Raw genomic sequence first — 16,011 nt, forward strand, 5'->3', positions numbered from 1 at the left:
GTCCTCAGCCACTAGGGCATTCCTGACAGATAGCAAGTGCTCAGTCACTATTTGTTAACTGAGTGGATAGTTGGATGATTGATTGATTTTGGTGCTCAACATGGAGAGTCTGAAGAACTTTAAGACATCCAAGAGGAGTGGTCAGTAAAGGGCGAGATGTATAGGTCCACAGCTCATAGGAGAGGTCGGAACAAGAGATATAAATGCACCATCACCCAACGAGAGACATTGGAGGGAGAAGATGAACAGGCCCTGGGTTCAGCCTTTAAGAATTGCAACATTTCAGACCAGGTAGCAGAAGGGAAAGCACACAAAGAAGAAAGAGAAGGAGCAGCCAAAGTCAGAGGGAGTGTTTCAAGGAGGGGACAGTGGTCAATGGCGTCAATTGCTAGTAAGATGAGAACTGAAGAATGTCCTTTGCATTTGGCAACACTGAGATCATCCCTGACCTTTGTGAGAGCTGTTTTTGTGGTGCGATGGGGTGGAAGGCAGATGGGAGGGGGTGAGGAGTGAGGAGTGGGAGGAGACGAAATGGCAACAGTGAGTAGATGCAAGTCTTAGGAGAAGTTAAGTGGTGAAGAGAAGGAAAGAGGTAGGGTGGAAGGTGAACAAAGACAGGAATGTGCCAGACATGTTTAAGACATGACAACAGGCTAGTGTGGCTAGAACAGTGGTTCTTGGGCTTTTTTGTCTACCCCAAAGTCCCCTGAGGAACTGATACCCTAGGCCATTAACAAAAATCAGAATATAGGGAGGAGAAGCTGATTTGGTTGGGCTGATGAGCTTGATAATTGAGATGTTTAATTTGGGGGGACCTGGTGCAGCAGGTAGTGGGAGAGAGATGTCTGTAGGGTAGTTGGAAATACGGTCCTAAAGCAGGGGCTAGCAATTCTACCACAGGCCAAATCCAACCTGCCACCTGTTTTTGAATGGCCAGCCCATGAGCTAAGGATGGTTTTTACATTTTTAAATGGTTGAAAAAAATCAAAAGAAGAATCATGTTTTATGACATGTAAAAAATATATGAAATTCAAATTTCAGTGTCCATAAAGTTTCTAAGAACACAGTTGCTCATTGATTTACATATTGTCTGTGGCTACTTTTGCACTACTACAGCAGGGCTGAGGACTTGCAACAGAGGTCGAGGGCAAAGGAGAGCAATTAAAACAACTTCCTAACAGCCAACATCATGGAAAAGAAGCAAGTTACAGATGCCAGAGTCAAGGCTTGCATTAAGGAAAAGGGGTAGCTGGCCATCTGTGGGGTGTGGGGCGAATGGCCTGATAGCTCCATGTCTGTGTGGGCATTTACCCACTGCCAGCCTGCCCTCCTACTGTCTGATGGCATAAGCGGGTCCCCACAAGGCTCAGAGTAAAGGACATTTCTTCAGGGAAACAGTTCCCTTCCCTTCTCTTCTCTGAGTCTCCCCACTATCTTAGACACTTGCAAAGCTTCCTCCCTTACAGCACATATCACCATGGTAATTAAATAATTATTTGTAGACGACTTGGTTTAATGCCTGGCTCCCCCGCCAGCCTGGGAGACTGTGTAGAGGGAGGCAGTCTCTGGGTACAGACTGCTTGGTACAATCCTGACTACACCACTTGCTGACTGTGTAACCGTGGCCCATTCAACCTCTCTGGCTCAGTTACCTCATCAGGAAAATGGGGACAGTGAGAGTCTATATCTTTCAGGGTTGTAAAGAGTAAAATGCTTGGAGCAGTGCCTGGCATATACCAGGTGCTCAATAAGTGAGCCATTCTTAATAACTGTTTGGATGGGGCAGGGAGTGGGAATTGTGGTATAGGAGTGGAGAAAACTAGGATGAAATCTTAATTTCAGGGCAACAGGGTGGGTGGTAAATCCTTTTCCTGAGATGGGGAACACGAGAGAGGATCAGGTTTGGAGGATTTGCTGAGTTATGTCTGAGGCACCTGGTGACAGCCAAATGGCAATATAAAGTGGGCAGGTGGACATGAAGCTGAGCAAGGTTGGGAGATAGTGTAGGGGACTGGAGAAGAGTGGAAAAGGCTAGAAATAGCTGGGGGGAAATAAGATTGTTGGGCTTTGTTTTTGGTCCAGGTAAAAATGCTCTGGCATTTGTCTTTACTGCTGTATGATCATCTACCTACACCTCAATAAGCGTGCGCTCTTATTATTGTATGTTCTTTGAGAACTGGGACTAGCCTGACTTGCTGACTACTGGATCCCTAGTACTTTTAGCACCACCTAGCATACAGTAGATGCTCAATAAATATTTATTCAAGGATAAGGAAAGGAAGGAAGGAAAGTTTATGTATGTATATATGTATATTAAGTATAGTGATGGGGTTGTAACAGATGCTGTGGCCCACCCTGGACCTCACCAGCAGTTCCCAGAGATGTTGACAGCCTCCTACCTTAGCAACACCTGTGTCTTGCTGCTCAAATGAGTTCTCTGGAGATAGGAGTAGACCAGCCACGCATGGGGCAGGTTGGAAGTGCCAGAGAGCTAGTAGCAGCTAAGTGCTGAGGATCAACTCTCAACCACTGAGGGATGGGAGTTGGTGAAAAAATGCCCAGCATTCTCTTCCCTCACTCGGACATTCTGTGAGCCATGCTGGGGCCAAGGAATTGTGTCACAGGTTTCCCATGTACAGAGTTTTGCTCCATTTACAAGTTCATTGTGTTTGTGATCATCACACACAGCTGGAATGTAGGGACTGAAGAGGGTGGAAGCTACATTAAAGTGGTCAAAGAGACTCCCTAATGTCTGAACCCAAGGCCCTCAAAACAAGTCAGCTCTTGGGGGTCCTGCTTGGGGCATATACATCTGAATCTCCAAGCCTTGGTGCCATGGGAACCAGCCTCCTGGGTGCCAGGTTGGCTACTGGACCAATCACTGACAGGTTTGAGACAGCTTTGAGATGAAGCACTAGTAATCTTGGGCAAGCCTCCTCAGAGTCAACTTCTTTATCAGGCCAAAAGGAGGTAATTATTCTAATGCTTGCCTCAGAGGGCCCAAGAGATGGTGCTTTTGAAGGACAGAGAACTAGAAATCTAGAGGGGAAGTGTTATGAAAGCATCCTTGGGTTTGGTTTCCCCGAAGCCTGTTAGGGGGTGAACCCAAGTTGCTAGTGGAGGCCACTTTCCCTGATTCACCTGGCTCACTGCAGAGCACTGAGAGAGTGGAGACTGTTCAGGCATCATGCTGGCCCTCTACCCCAAGAATCTTCTTTGGAGATTCTTCAGAGCTTGGGGGAACAGAACCATGAAAAGAAGGAGCTGCTAGATGTCTATGTACTATATCTAGCAATTGGCCCTTTTTATGTTCCTCTTGTAACTTTCTTAACTACTCTAAGAAGTAAAATGTCTTCACTTCAGAGGTGGAGAATCTGGAGCCTAGGGAAATGAAGTAACTTGTCCAAGATCATATAACTAATAAGTAGCAGAGTTGGGATTCAACTGTTCATGCGGCTCCCAAGTCCATGGGCTTTCCACTATACCACATCCAGCTCTGCTTGGGTCTGAAAAACCCTCCCTAGTGAAGTCATAAAATATCACTGGTCCTCAGAGGTTCTTCTCAGAAGCCAACATCCAGTGTCTTAAGAACACGTGAATTTTCTCTACCAGTTAAATAAAAATAATCTAGCCTAGTTCTTATAATTCCTTCCTTGATTCTCTCCCAACCCAACCCCAAAAATATTCTCACTGTTTCTAGAGAGGTCACTGGGAACCTTAGATGTTCAGACCATTCAGAACGCAGGAAGGTGAAGGCAGGGTGGATGGGGAAATTAGGCTGACCAAGATGCAGACAGTGAATAGGATGCAATGATGGACACGTCACAAGTGGGTGTGGCCTATAGGTTCCTGCGCTAATCACACAGAAATGGATCTATCTCGACTGATGTTTCATTGAAGACACTGGAAAGTTTCAATGCCAGTGGCTGGCACATGGAAAACACTACAAACATTGAATGAATGGATCAGGATGCTCATTCTCCCCATTTCTCCCCTCCCCTTCTTTCTCCCTTGCTTGTCCTCTCAACTTGTTTTCCTGCACATGAGGGAAATCATGAAAATGCTGCCCTGTCACATCCTCTTTTCTTTGACTTTTCAGCTCTGAAGCCTTCCTGAGTTTGGCAGTCATCTCCCACCTCCTGGGCTTCCTTTGCCCTTATCTTTCCAAATCTTTCATTCCTGTTGGCATACTGGCCCAGCTGACTCTGTGACGCTCCTGTGGCCAATCTTTCGTTGGGCTGCTGAGCTATTTGTAGCCTGAAGATAGTAGGAATGCAGAGTCACGCAATCACTGCCCACTTCTGAGGAGAGAAGCCACATGGCAGTGATCAGTGATTGGATTCCCCATGAACTTGTCCTTGTATAAACCTCTTAGGATGACTCCTGGACACAGTCACTGAGTCTGCGGCCTTGGAGTTCACAGAGGAAAAAAACACAGCTGAAAAAGAACGATCTCCAAAACTCTATAGCTATACATTCTGTTCACAAAGGAAGAGGTCCAACCTTTAAGAAACCCTGTCCAATGTCATGTTCTGTCCCAGAACACCAGCAAAACATCACAGGTTGGCAGTCTCAGGGGATTTCTGTAATCATGTTTTGTGCTCAGCACTTGGTTAACTCTGAGTCAATGAAAGAAGTTTAAAAAATAGTTCCTAGAACTCTGCTTCTGGCCATGATGGAATACCTGATACCAATGAGCCTTGCCATACTAAACTTTTAGAATATTTGACAAAATGTATGAAACAACTGCTTTCTGAATATCGAACAACAGGCAATGATGCCTGAGAGAAGGGACACCATTGAGGCGAGTTTTATGATCACCCTGGCTGTCTGCCTGGCAGTGTTTACTGGACCCCAGGACAGGGAGGAGGAATCCAAGCAGATGATGGGAATGTTCCTGAGCTGAAGAGAAAGATTTCAAATTTAAGAGAGGTTGAGGTGGCTGGAATTTAAGGGACTTTGTACCAGAGAAGAAGAAGCTACAAGGAGAAAGAGCTCCAAAGATCTTCACAGGATGTCCTCATGTCTTTGGCTAAAATAATAAGACGCATGTTTGCAGTATGAAACTCCCTAGACCACAACTACAAGAGAAAGAAAAAGAACAACTACAAGAGAGTTACAAGCTGAACAACTAATGGAACTCACACTGGGAAGCATTCAAGTTCTAATCAACCAGAATAAAGAAACCTCATTGAACATCCAGGGCATTTAGAGAACCTAGAAAAACCATGCTAAACTAGCACTACTAACAAATTTAAATGAGTATTCTCCTTACAGTAAATTAACTGCATGCCAGGACAAAACTCAATACTCTTTAAAAGAACACAACAAAATCCAGTCAACAAGGTAACATTCACAATGTTCTGCATCTAATAAAAAATGTATTAGACATGAAGAGAACAAGTAAGATGTGACCCATGAATGAGAAAAATCAGTCTATAGAAATAGACTAGAAATGACAGAGATGATGAAATTTGCAGACAAGGAATTAAAAAAGCTAAAACAAATATTTTCAAGGAGATAAATGAAAATGTGAACCAAAGAAAGAAAGAAATGGAAACTATTTTTTAAAAGCCAAATAAAACTTCTAGAGCTCAAAATACAATATCTGAAATTAAAAATCAACTAGATGGGATTAAGATCAGATTAGATTCTGCAGAACTTGAAGACAGTCTTACATTATATGAAGTGGTATAACATTTTCTGAAGGTAGACTTTAGTAGTCAAAGATGAACCACATGCAGAAAAAGAGATACAGGTAAAAATAGAAAAATTAATTAATCCAAGAAAAGGTAGGAAAAAAGGTGGGGGACAATTGGACAAATAGCAAGATGATAGATTTAAATTCAACCATTATAATAATTAATTAAATATAAATGAAATGAACATAGCAATTATAGTGCAAACATTGTCAGACTGGATGAAATAGTGAGACCCAACCACATTCTATTTATAAGAAATTCACCATATATTTATATAAACATACATAGTTTAAAAGTAAAAGGATTGAGAAAGGATACACCATGCAAACACTAATCATAAGAAAGCTGGAGGAGCTATATTAATATCAGACAAAGTAGAATTCAGGGTAAGGAATGTAATCTGAGATAAAGAGAGACATTTCAAAATTATAAAGGGGTCATTTCAACAAGAAGATATAACAAGACTAAATGGGTATTTACTTAATAATAGAGCTTCAAAATACAATAAACAAAAACTGACAGAAATCAAAAGAGAAATTGACAAATTAACATGTATAGTTGGAGTTTTCAACACTCCTCTCTCAGTAATTCATATGCCCAGTAGACAGAAAATCAACTAAAATAAAGATGATTTGAACACCACTGACAACCTAATCTCAGTGCCACCAGGTACAAAATCAACATTCTTTTCAAGTGCACAAAGAACATTCAACAAGACAGACAACATGCTAGAACTAAATGTAAAACCAAAATCTACAAAATTTCTAAAGGAAAACTTAGGAGACAATCTTTACAACCTTGGGGCAGATAAAGATGTCATAGATCAGAAAATACACTAAAAAAGAAAAAATATATAAATATTTATAAATTGGATTTCATCAAAAGTAAAAAGTTCTGTTCTTCAAAAGTCATCACTAAGAAATTGAAAAGCAAGCCACAGTTTGGGAGAAACTATTCACAATATATATCTGATAGGGCTTATGTAAAAATATAGAAATAACATTTATACCTCCACAATAAAAAGACAAATAAGCAAATTTTTTTAAAACAGGCAAATTCTTCAACAGACACTTCACAAAAGAAAATTTAGTCAATAAGGACATGAAAAGTTGTAAAACATCTTTAGTCATCAGAAAAATTTAAATTAAAACCATAATGAGATGCCACTATAAAACCACTCAAGTTTATGACTCCCAATACTAAGTGCTGGTGAGGATGTAGAACAGCTGAAAGTATCATACATTGCTGGTTGGGGGAGAGGGAGGGGAGGGGACAAAATGGAACAATGACTTCGGAAAAGTTTGTCAGTTTCAAATAAAGTTAAACATACACTTACTATATAATCAAGAAATCTCACTCCTGGGTTTGTACCCAACAGAAATGAAAACATGTCCACAAAAAAGACTTGAGCATGATCATTCATAGCAGCTTTATTCAAAATAGCCAAAAACGGGGAAAAATCCAAATGTCCACCAATGAGTGAATGAATTAAACAAAATGTGGTATATCTGTACAATGGAATACAATACAGCAACAAGAAGTAATGAACTACTGATGCACACAACAATGTGGAAAAAGCTTTAAAACACTGTGCTGAGAAAAGGATACGAAAGGACACAATAGAGTGCATACTGTGTGATTCCATTTATGTGGAGTTTCAGAACAGACAAAACTAATCTATAATAACAGAAATCCAATGAGTGCCTGGATCAATGGTGGAGGGATTGAATGTAAAAGGGCACGGTGGGACTTTTGGGGTGATGGAAATTTTCTAAATCCTGGTTGACTCATGGTTGCATGAGTCAAAATTTATCAAACTGAACACTTAAAACAGATGCATTTTATTGTATGCAAATTACACCTCAATAAAGTTGATTCTTTTAAAAAGAAACAGGTTTGTGTCCTTGAAGAGGCTGCAATCCAGGTAGGGGAACTGGATTAGAAACACAGCAGAACCACCTGTGGTTATGCACAAGCCAGAAGGGCATTCTGCACTGATTATGCATTGCATATCCAGGTGCTGCGGGAGGTCTGGGGAAGGGGAGGCGGATGAGGGTCTGGTCGGTGAAAGCTTTTTGGGGAAAAACCAGGACAGGATCTGAAGGGAAAGGGAGAATCTGAGATGTGGAAAGAAGACTTGGGCCTTCCAAGGAAGGTGGAAGGCCATACCAAAGTGCGTACGTGGGGACCCCACAAAAGACTGGTGTGGCTAATTCAAAGTTCAATTTGTGAAACAGCAATAGAGTAGAGGGTCTTGGAGGCAAGGCAAAAGAAAGAGAAGGGTGAAAATGGGCACTCATGTGAGTCCTGAGTAGGGCAGTGGTAGCTCTTTTGATGGAGAACCCACAGCCAGGAATCCACGAAAGAGGCTCTTTCAGGCATCTAGACATGGGTTGATGGGGGCCTGCTCTAGAGAGGCAACCTGAGGATACAACGGGAGGAGTGGACCCAAGAACCATTCTGATGAGTACAACTTATTAGGAGATGTCGACTCTCCCTTAGAGAGCTTTCTGTACCATGGAGAGACAGCCAGGCCCAGTGGATTGAGCCAAGTCCTCAGGCTGCCTGCAAGCCTGCCTCCACCACAAACACACTTGGGCAAATTATGTAAATACCCAAACCTTAGTTTCCTCATTTGTAGTATGCAAATGATAATCTCTAATCTTCAGGGTTACTGAGAGGATTAGAAATGAGGTAGGTAAAGCACCTTGCCCAAGGTGGATAATAAATGATAGACATTAGACCTGTGGTTCATTAAAGATTCCTGGTCTCAGGAATAGAGTCACAACTACCCTGGACAAGTGAAAAGAAAAAGAAAAACATTAACTTACAGGTACAGTCATCAGAGACCAGAAACAATAGGTATGAATACCATTCACGTAAACTGTGTGCTGTGTGTGGGCCACTACCAGGGATTGAGGTGGGGCCCTCTCACTAAATAACAAAAGGGCAAGGGGCCTGATTTTGAAAATTTGAGCCTAGGGGTTCATAATTTGCAGTGTCTCCACTGGGAGAAGGATGCCTTTTTAATTTGCAAAGTGATCTAGAATAGCCTACTTAGCCCATCTCTGTCATTAAGTGGCCCCCCCTTGAGACTTTGACGCAGATAACTGGTTCTCTGGAAATCCTAGGAGACCGTTGCTCCAGAATCTCATCCCCAGGTAGGAGCATGTGTCAGAGGTGTCAGATAAGCACAAACTTAATATAGCTGCTTGGGAATTTAAGGATTAATTCCTAAACCTTCTTAGATCTAGGGAAGATTATTTTCTCCACATGGAAAGAGACAAGCATTTGTTGAGCATCTACTATTTACAAGGCAGTCACTGTGCTTGAGGCCTTACCTGGGAAGTCTTGCATAATCATTCACTTATTTAGCAATGATTTATTGAGCTCCAATATGAGCCAGGCACTGTGCAAGATCTCAGGGATGTACTGGGATGAGGGAGACAGAGAAGTAAACACACTATGACCACATAGTGACAAGCACCACGACAGAGCGGGTCCAGGGCAGAGGGTGGGCTCTGAACCAGAACTTGGCAGGGTAGGGGTGGTGGAAGGAAGTCAAGAGGATGCATGAAGGCTTCCCAGGGGAGTGAGACATAGTGGAGTAACCAACTGACAGGTAAGTTAACCAGGGGAAGTGGAGGAGGGAGGTGGCAGGAGGAAACCAGAATATTCCTGTCAGAGAGAAGAACAAGTACAGAGGCCTGGCAGGGAGACAGAGGGAGAGGAGTTCATTAGTGGAAATGCCAGCAGTTCACTAAGGTTAGAGCAGGAAGAGAAAAGTCTGCAGCTGGGTTGTAAGCAGGGACCTGGTTATGAAAAGCTCATATGCCTAGAATAGGGTTGCCAGATTTAGCAAACAAAAATACAGGGTGCCAAAGCTGAAGAACACTGCTTCAGCCAGCTGATCAAGGTCAACATCAATGATAAGTCATGCAGATAGTAGGTACTCTTGATAGAATGTGATGAAAATGGCAACTTATCTCTGTGCTTTTCCTCCCCAAAACGTATTACCCCAGTTGAGTCATGGGAACATCAGACACACCCAAATTGAGACACAACCTCAAAACTATCAGGATCATCAAAATCAAGGAAAATCTGAGAAGCTATCACAGCCAAGAGCCTAAGGAGACATGACAACTAAATGTAATATGGTATACTGTAGGGGGATCCTGGAACTGAAAAAGGATATTAGGTAAACACATAGTAAATCTGAATAAAATATGGACTTGAGTTAATAATAGTGTGTCAGTATCACTTCATTAATTATGACAAAGCTGTCACACTGATGTAAGATGTTAACAATACAGGAAAATGCAATATTTGGGACATAACTAAAACATATTGTTTATCTGAAATTCAAACTTAACTGGGCATGCTGGCAAACCCTCACCTGGAAAGGAGTTCACCCTGAGAACAGTGACAAGAGCAGTGAGGAGCAAATGAAGGGCCATAGCCAGAAAGAAACATAATGCACAACAATTTATACAGTAGATATGCAGGTGAGGAAACTGAGGCTCAATGAGTTTAACATAGTCATGCAGCTAGCTTAGTGAGGAGCCAGGATCTGAACACTGACCTGCCTCACCCCGAGCCCATGCCTCTCTATTACATTCCTATGCCTCACAGAACACTTTCCAGATATGTCCAAAAGAACTCACTCTCTGTTGTCAAAGAATGTAGGAGGTCAAGGGCTCCAGCAAAAGCAGGCAAGTGCTCCTGAGCACCAAACTCACGGCCTCCCCAAAACGCAAGGCCATGTTTCCTGCTGGGTGCCAGCTTCTTACTGATGTCTCCCTTCCCCTCTTCTCTACCCCTCACCATCACAGTCGAACCAGAGACCTCACAGCCATGAACTGAAAAGTTGGGAGGGATCTTAGGAGCCATTCATCCAATGTCCCCCTTTGAACAGAACTCCCATCCAAAGCTGTCCCCACACATATCTCCTCCTTGATCTAACTCTTAACTGCTGGCTGCAGCTTGTGGCTGTCTTGCTCCACCTCTAATTCCCTACTCCTGATCTGTTCAGATCTCAGAAAACTGCTTACTAAGCTAAATAGAGCTATGTGTTAAGTAAAAATCAATGGTTTCTCCACAGGTGCCCACAGAGAAAAGAATATGACTTTGAAAGAAACTTTGTAAAGTGTATTCTGGCTGCTCAAGGATCTTACTGGCTTACCTCCTCCCCATTTTGTTCCAAATAGGTGATGCTGCTTTATATCAGTGTTCCCCAGAGTTGAATAGCTGCATGTAGATCAGCACAGCCCATGGGTTGCATTAGCTTATTTTAGTGGCACACGGGAGAAAACAGAGGGGCAACACAAAGATGACGTGTGCTCGGCCGGCACAGTCTCCTGCAGGAAATTACTGACGCCAGCCAGCTGCTCCAGGCCCCTGCTGGGCTGTTTCTCCACCTCTTTATCTCTCAGGGGACGGCCATCCCGCTGTGATTTGCCAGCTCTGGAAGACAAAGAGGGCAAAGCTCTCAGCCTGCTGCGTGCCTACCTCAAACACATCCCCCCACGAAAACACGGCCCTGCCTGCCAGGGGTGGGGGTGGAAGTGTCCAGCAATCCTCTTTTCTCTAGAAGAGAGATTGGAAACGGGGTAATCGTAGAAACGGGCAGACCTGATGAGTTGATAGGCATAGCTCCCATTTTTATTTCGGTGACCAGGCTGACCCAGCAGGGGTAATCCCTCTTCCCAGGCAGCCAGCCTCCACCCCATTCCCTCCACCATGGCTGCATTAGTCTGACGGGAAGAGTGGCTGAGCTGTAATGGACTGCATTTCATAATGGCATTTAAAAGCATGGATCCTGGGGTCACACTGGAGTCCGGGACACTGCCGATGAGGGTTCCCTTTCCCCTTGAACTGACCTCCTGCTCCCCAAACGCTGATGTTGTGTATATGGTCCAAATGCAGGGCCACCCTCAGCCACATAAGATATAAAACATAGCAGGAAAGACCCCACTTAAAATGACCTGAGGAAACACGATGTAATGGAAAGACTGCTGGCTACTAGCTTCAGCAATTCCACTAACTCTTGGGGCTTCGATTTCCTCATCTTCAATACACGATTTCTAAGATCCTTTCCTAATCTCCAACACAGTTTGTGCACCTGGCCAGGAATTCCAGCACTATATATCAATTCTTTTGTGTTTTAGAGGATGTTTTATTCCCCTTATTAATGAACACCTTATTGGGAGAGGATTATCGGGTAGTAGCCGGAAGTAAAACCCTGAAGGAAAAGGAGAGAAGACAGACAGGGGAGGTGTGGCCCTGTGTGTTAGAAAGATGCAAGGGATTCAGAAAGAGAAGTGGAGAAGCACCCAAGGCAAGGTCATCTGGGGCCCACGCTGTGGGTCACAGTCCACACTGAGAATGGATGAGGTCCAGGCAAACAGACTGCAGATTAGAGCAGCTAGTTCTGCTGTCCACTCAGGGACCTTCAAAACAAACCACTACCCTGTGTGCCCACTTGCTCCCCCATGGAGGTTTCACCTTCGCCCCATTCACTCATTATCTCATTCACTGATAAGCCAGGGGGCAGCGAGGGGCAGCAAAATAAGACGATTTAGACTCAGAAGTTGGGTCCTAGCTGCAGCATCAGTACTTATTTGTCACATGACATTGAACAAGACACTTCACCACGCTGAATCGGTGAAATGAGGCCAGTATCTGCCTTGCACGTCTCAAAGGCACGTTGCCACCTTGCACAACACCAGGTGACGCCATTCCCATGTGAGTCTAATGGTGCCAGCCAGAATTGCACAATGCACAACTTGCACAGCCAAATGTAGTGGCCCTGTTCATGGTTAAAAAATGTCAAATGACCATAAGATATCAATCATAAACACTATTGACACAACAGTATTATTATATTCTAGACATATGCAAAAAACTAAAAGACATTTGCAAAAGACTAAAATTTAGTAGCATCAAGTTTCACATTCTATCCAATTTGATCATTGTGGAACAATCCACTGTTATCATCCCAGAACTGTCTTTGTGATTCAGACTAAAGGCAACATAGAAAAGAATAAGGGATATGGGAGGTGTGTCCCCAAACCCAGGGTAAGACATGTACCCTTTAATATGCAGAAGAAGTCACTCACCGTGTCTTAGTAAAGACAGGCTGCCATAATGAGCATCTCAGATCAGGACAGGTAGATGGGGACCAGAAACACCTGCCGCAACAGGATCCTCCCTGATTCCACACCCTCTCACCCACCAACCCACTATCAGCTCAGAGCATCAGGGTACAACAATGACCTCTCTTTCCCAGCTTTCCACTGGGCCATATTTGCCTGAGAAAGAGAAAAACGTCAGGTTCATGACTGCCACAACTGACCACAGCCCTGCTGACTCCAAGCCTTTGTCACTCCTCCCCAGTATACAGGCAAGGTTCAAGCCAGCAGGTTTAAAATGCTGAAACTATTTAAAGCCCCTTGATACAAATGCAAATGAAAATGGAAAATACCAAAAGTGCTTGTCCCCATCTCCCCATTTCTCCTTCCATTCTCCCAATACAGGTTGTCTTAATCAGATGCCTCTGAAAGTATGTCCCTGGTCCCAGGACCACGTTGCCCTCCACATCTGACCCCACTCAGAGTTACTGCTCTAAAGCACAGCTCTTGGTCTGTCATGACCTCATGTAACAGGCTCAACAGTGACCCTGCTCCTAGAGGACAATATCTCAGCCACCAGGTTGTTCTCAACCACTCCAGCTACTTCTACCCACATAGCCTACACTGCACCACTCTCCATTCACTGAACAACCTTAGAGTGTTCATTCATTCAACCCATGCTTGTTGAGGGTCTATAGTATTCCAGGCACTGTGTTGGACATTGGTAATATCATGGAGAGCAAATCCGCCCAAGTATCCCAGAGCTTACACCCTGTTGGGGAAAACAGACATCAATTAAATATCCACAGAAATAATTTGGAATTACAGACCATGATATTTGATAAGGCAATGTGCTCTGAGATGTGTAAGGCAGAAGGATCCAAAGTCTGGGGACCAGGAAATTTTCCCAGAAGAAGTGACATTTGAGCTGATATCTGAAAAATGAGTAGAGACAAATTAGGCAGAAGGAGCGGGGACAGGGGCAGCAAGAGAAGAGAGCATTCCCGGCAGAGGGAGCTGCTAGGGCTTGAGTCTTGCAAGGGGCAGAAAGAAGGCTGGTGTCACTGAGGACACAGAGGAGTTCCCAGATCATGTGGGGCCTTGGGAGCCCTGCTGAGGATTTGGTTTTTATCCTAAGAAAAATGAGAAGGCACAAATAGGTTTCAAGCAGTGGGCCAAGAGTAGTTTGGGGAGTGTGTGTGTGGTCTGATCAGATTTGCATTTCAAAATGATCACTTCAGCTGCTGTGCAGAGATGGGGCTGGAATGGGCCAGGGAGTGAGTGGAGCTCAGGGAGGAAAGAATTGCATTTGTCCCAGGCAAGAGATAAGAGATACAAGGGAGGGGACAGGACAGGACTTGGATTAGGGTGCTGGGAGTGCTAAGTGAGCCAGGCAAATGAATTTACCAAACCAGTTTACTGAACCAGATGACTAGGTGGTGCCATCTGGAAAGAGCCAACACCAGAAAAGGACCAGCTTTGGGTGAAAAGATTCTGACATCATTTTGGGATATAATGGATTAAGGGAGCTGTTAAGGCCTCCAAGTAGAAGTAACAGTCTGATCAGTGGATTTGGGATGGAGACATGCATTGAGGAAACATCTGCACAAAGAGAAGAAGTGAGACTGTTTTACATCACCAATTTCCGTCATCTTCTCCTTCCAGTCACCACAACTGTAGGAGTGAGCTCTTTGCCCTCTGTACACACTCCTGCTCAGATGCCCATCTTCTCCACCAATGATCCAGGAACGCTTTGGGGACAGAGACGCATGACTTTCCTTCTGGTTTCCTCAGATAGGTGCTGAAGAATTTAAAAAGGAGAGTGTCGTTGGTGTTTCTCATTGTTACTAAAAATAAGCAAGCAATTAGATATTTATTGGGCATGTATTTATTTGTCATTTGTTAAAGACTTCTTATGTGCACAGCACTGGTAACATAGAGAAATTAGTAAGCTGTATCCTCAAAAAGCTTCCAGTGCATTCTCTTCCTCTGAACCCAGGGCTCTAATTATATAAATCAAATCCAGCATGCATGTTGTTTCATGCGATGCCTACCAAAAAATTAGTCTATGAGTCCTCAAGGAGCTTATAATTTCAAGAAAATATAGGACAAACACAACTGAAAGCTAACTTTATCAACACACTCAGAGCCACCCCCACCCTCTCCAGTGTCTTTTGACAAATTAGGAAACGGTGTCCTTTTCCCAGGTAAACACAGCCCCTTAGCAGGACATGCAGCTTAGTAAGCAGAGCACATGCTGGATTCCATCCCACCTTCCACCTGACCAGATGTCCTTATGCACGCATGACCTGCACAACACACGTGGGACTCCAGCAACAGATGCTATTCACAGGGAGGGCTCAATATAAGATGGGTGGGCCAGAGAAGAGGAAGAATTGACTAAGGGAAGAAGAAACATCTGTAAGAAAGGTCAGAAATAGGATCAAGCACTGGCAAGTCCATAAGACAGTGAACAATCAGGCTTGACCAGGTGAAGGGTGCACCTGGTGAATTAAGGAGACTGGTTAGGGAGCAATTGTGGAAGGTCCCAAACACCAAGCTAAGAAGCATGTATTTGACTCTGTACGGAACAAGGACTGAGCACTGCCCAGGGTCATCACCCTCTTTTCCCCAAAGCTACACCATGGAGATTTGGCTGCCAGCATCAATGCACACCAAAGAAAGTGCTTACCTGCACCATGAAGGTCCATGAAGGATACTATGGGACAAGAAAACAAAATATCTTTGTGCTGATATGGATCCCCAAATAATAAAGGTTTAATTCCATGTATTTGAAGAGTGCATAAAATGTGTTTTATGTCCAATATATTTATTATTAGAATAGTCTCATTTAAGTAATAGAAAACAGAGCAGTTAAGGGCCCTGGTGAAGGTCAAAGAGAAAATGTGCAGTGGCAAAGCAGGGACTAGAACCCAGGTCTCTCCCTCAGAACCAGTGCCCAAGGGCACTCTGCCACCCTGCACTTGGCTCTGCAGGGTCTCTCCTTCACCAGCCACCACACTGACTACACAAAGTCTGCCAGCCCTGGGTCCATTCCAAGAAAAGACAGAGCTTCCAAACAAGCAGTGATGACATTGATTATTCCAAGTCAGAGGAAGGGGACTCTGGATCATTTCCTTAGAATACTTGCTCATAAGTACCCGTACACCCATCCCCAT

General features: G+C 43.8%; 1 long non-coding RNA gene across 1 annotated transcript in view; it reads right to left on the bottom strand.

The window, feature by feature from the left end:
• LOC119518825 overlaps positions 1 to 12,183 on the bottom strand; it is a 60,793-nt gene extending 48,610 nt beyond the window's left edge. Inside the window, exon 1 of the long non-coding RNA XR_005213853.1 lies at positions 10,885 to 12,183. This is a non-coding gene — a long non-coding RNA (uncharacterized LOC119518825). The remainder of the gene's footprint in view (positions 1 to 10,884) is intronic.
• Between the last annotated feature and the right edge of the window lie 3,828 nt (positions 12,184 to 16,011).

Source organism: Choloepus didactylus, chromosome 22 (genome assembly GCF_015220235.1).
Source record: "Choloepus didactylus isolate mChoDid1 chromosome 22, mChoDid1.pri, whole genome shotgun sequence".
In the NCBI taxonomy this organism is placed as follows: Eukaryota; Metazoa; Chordata; class Mammalia; order Pilosa; family Megalonychidae; genus Choloepus; species Choloepus didactylus.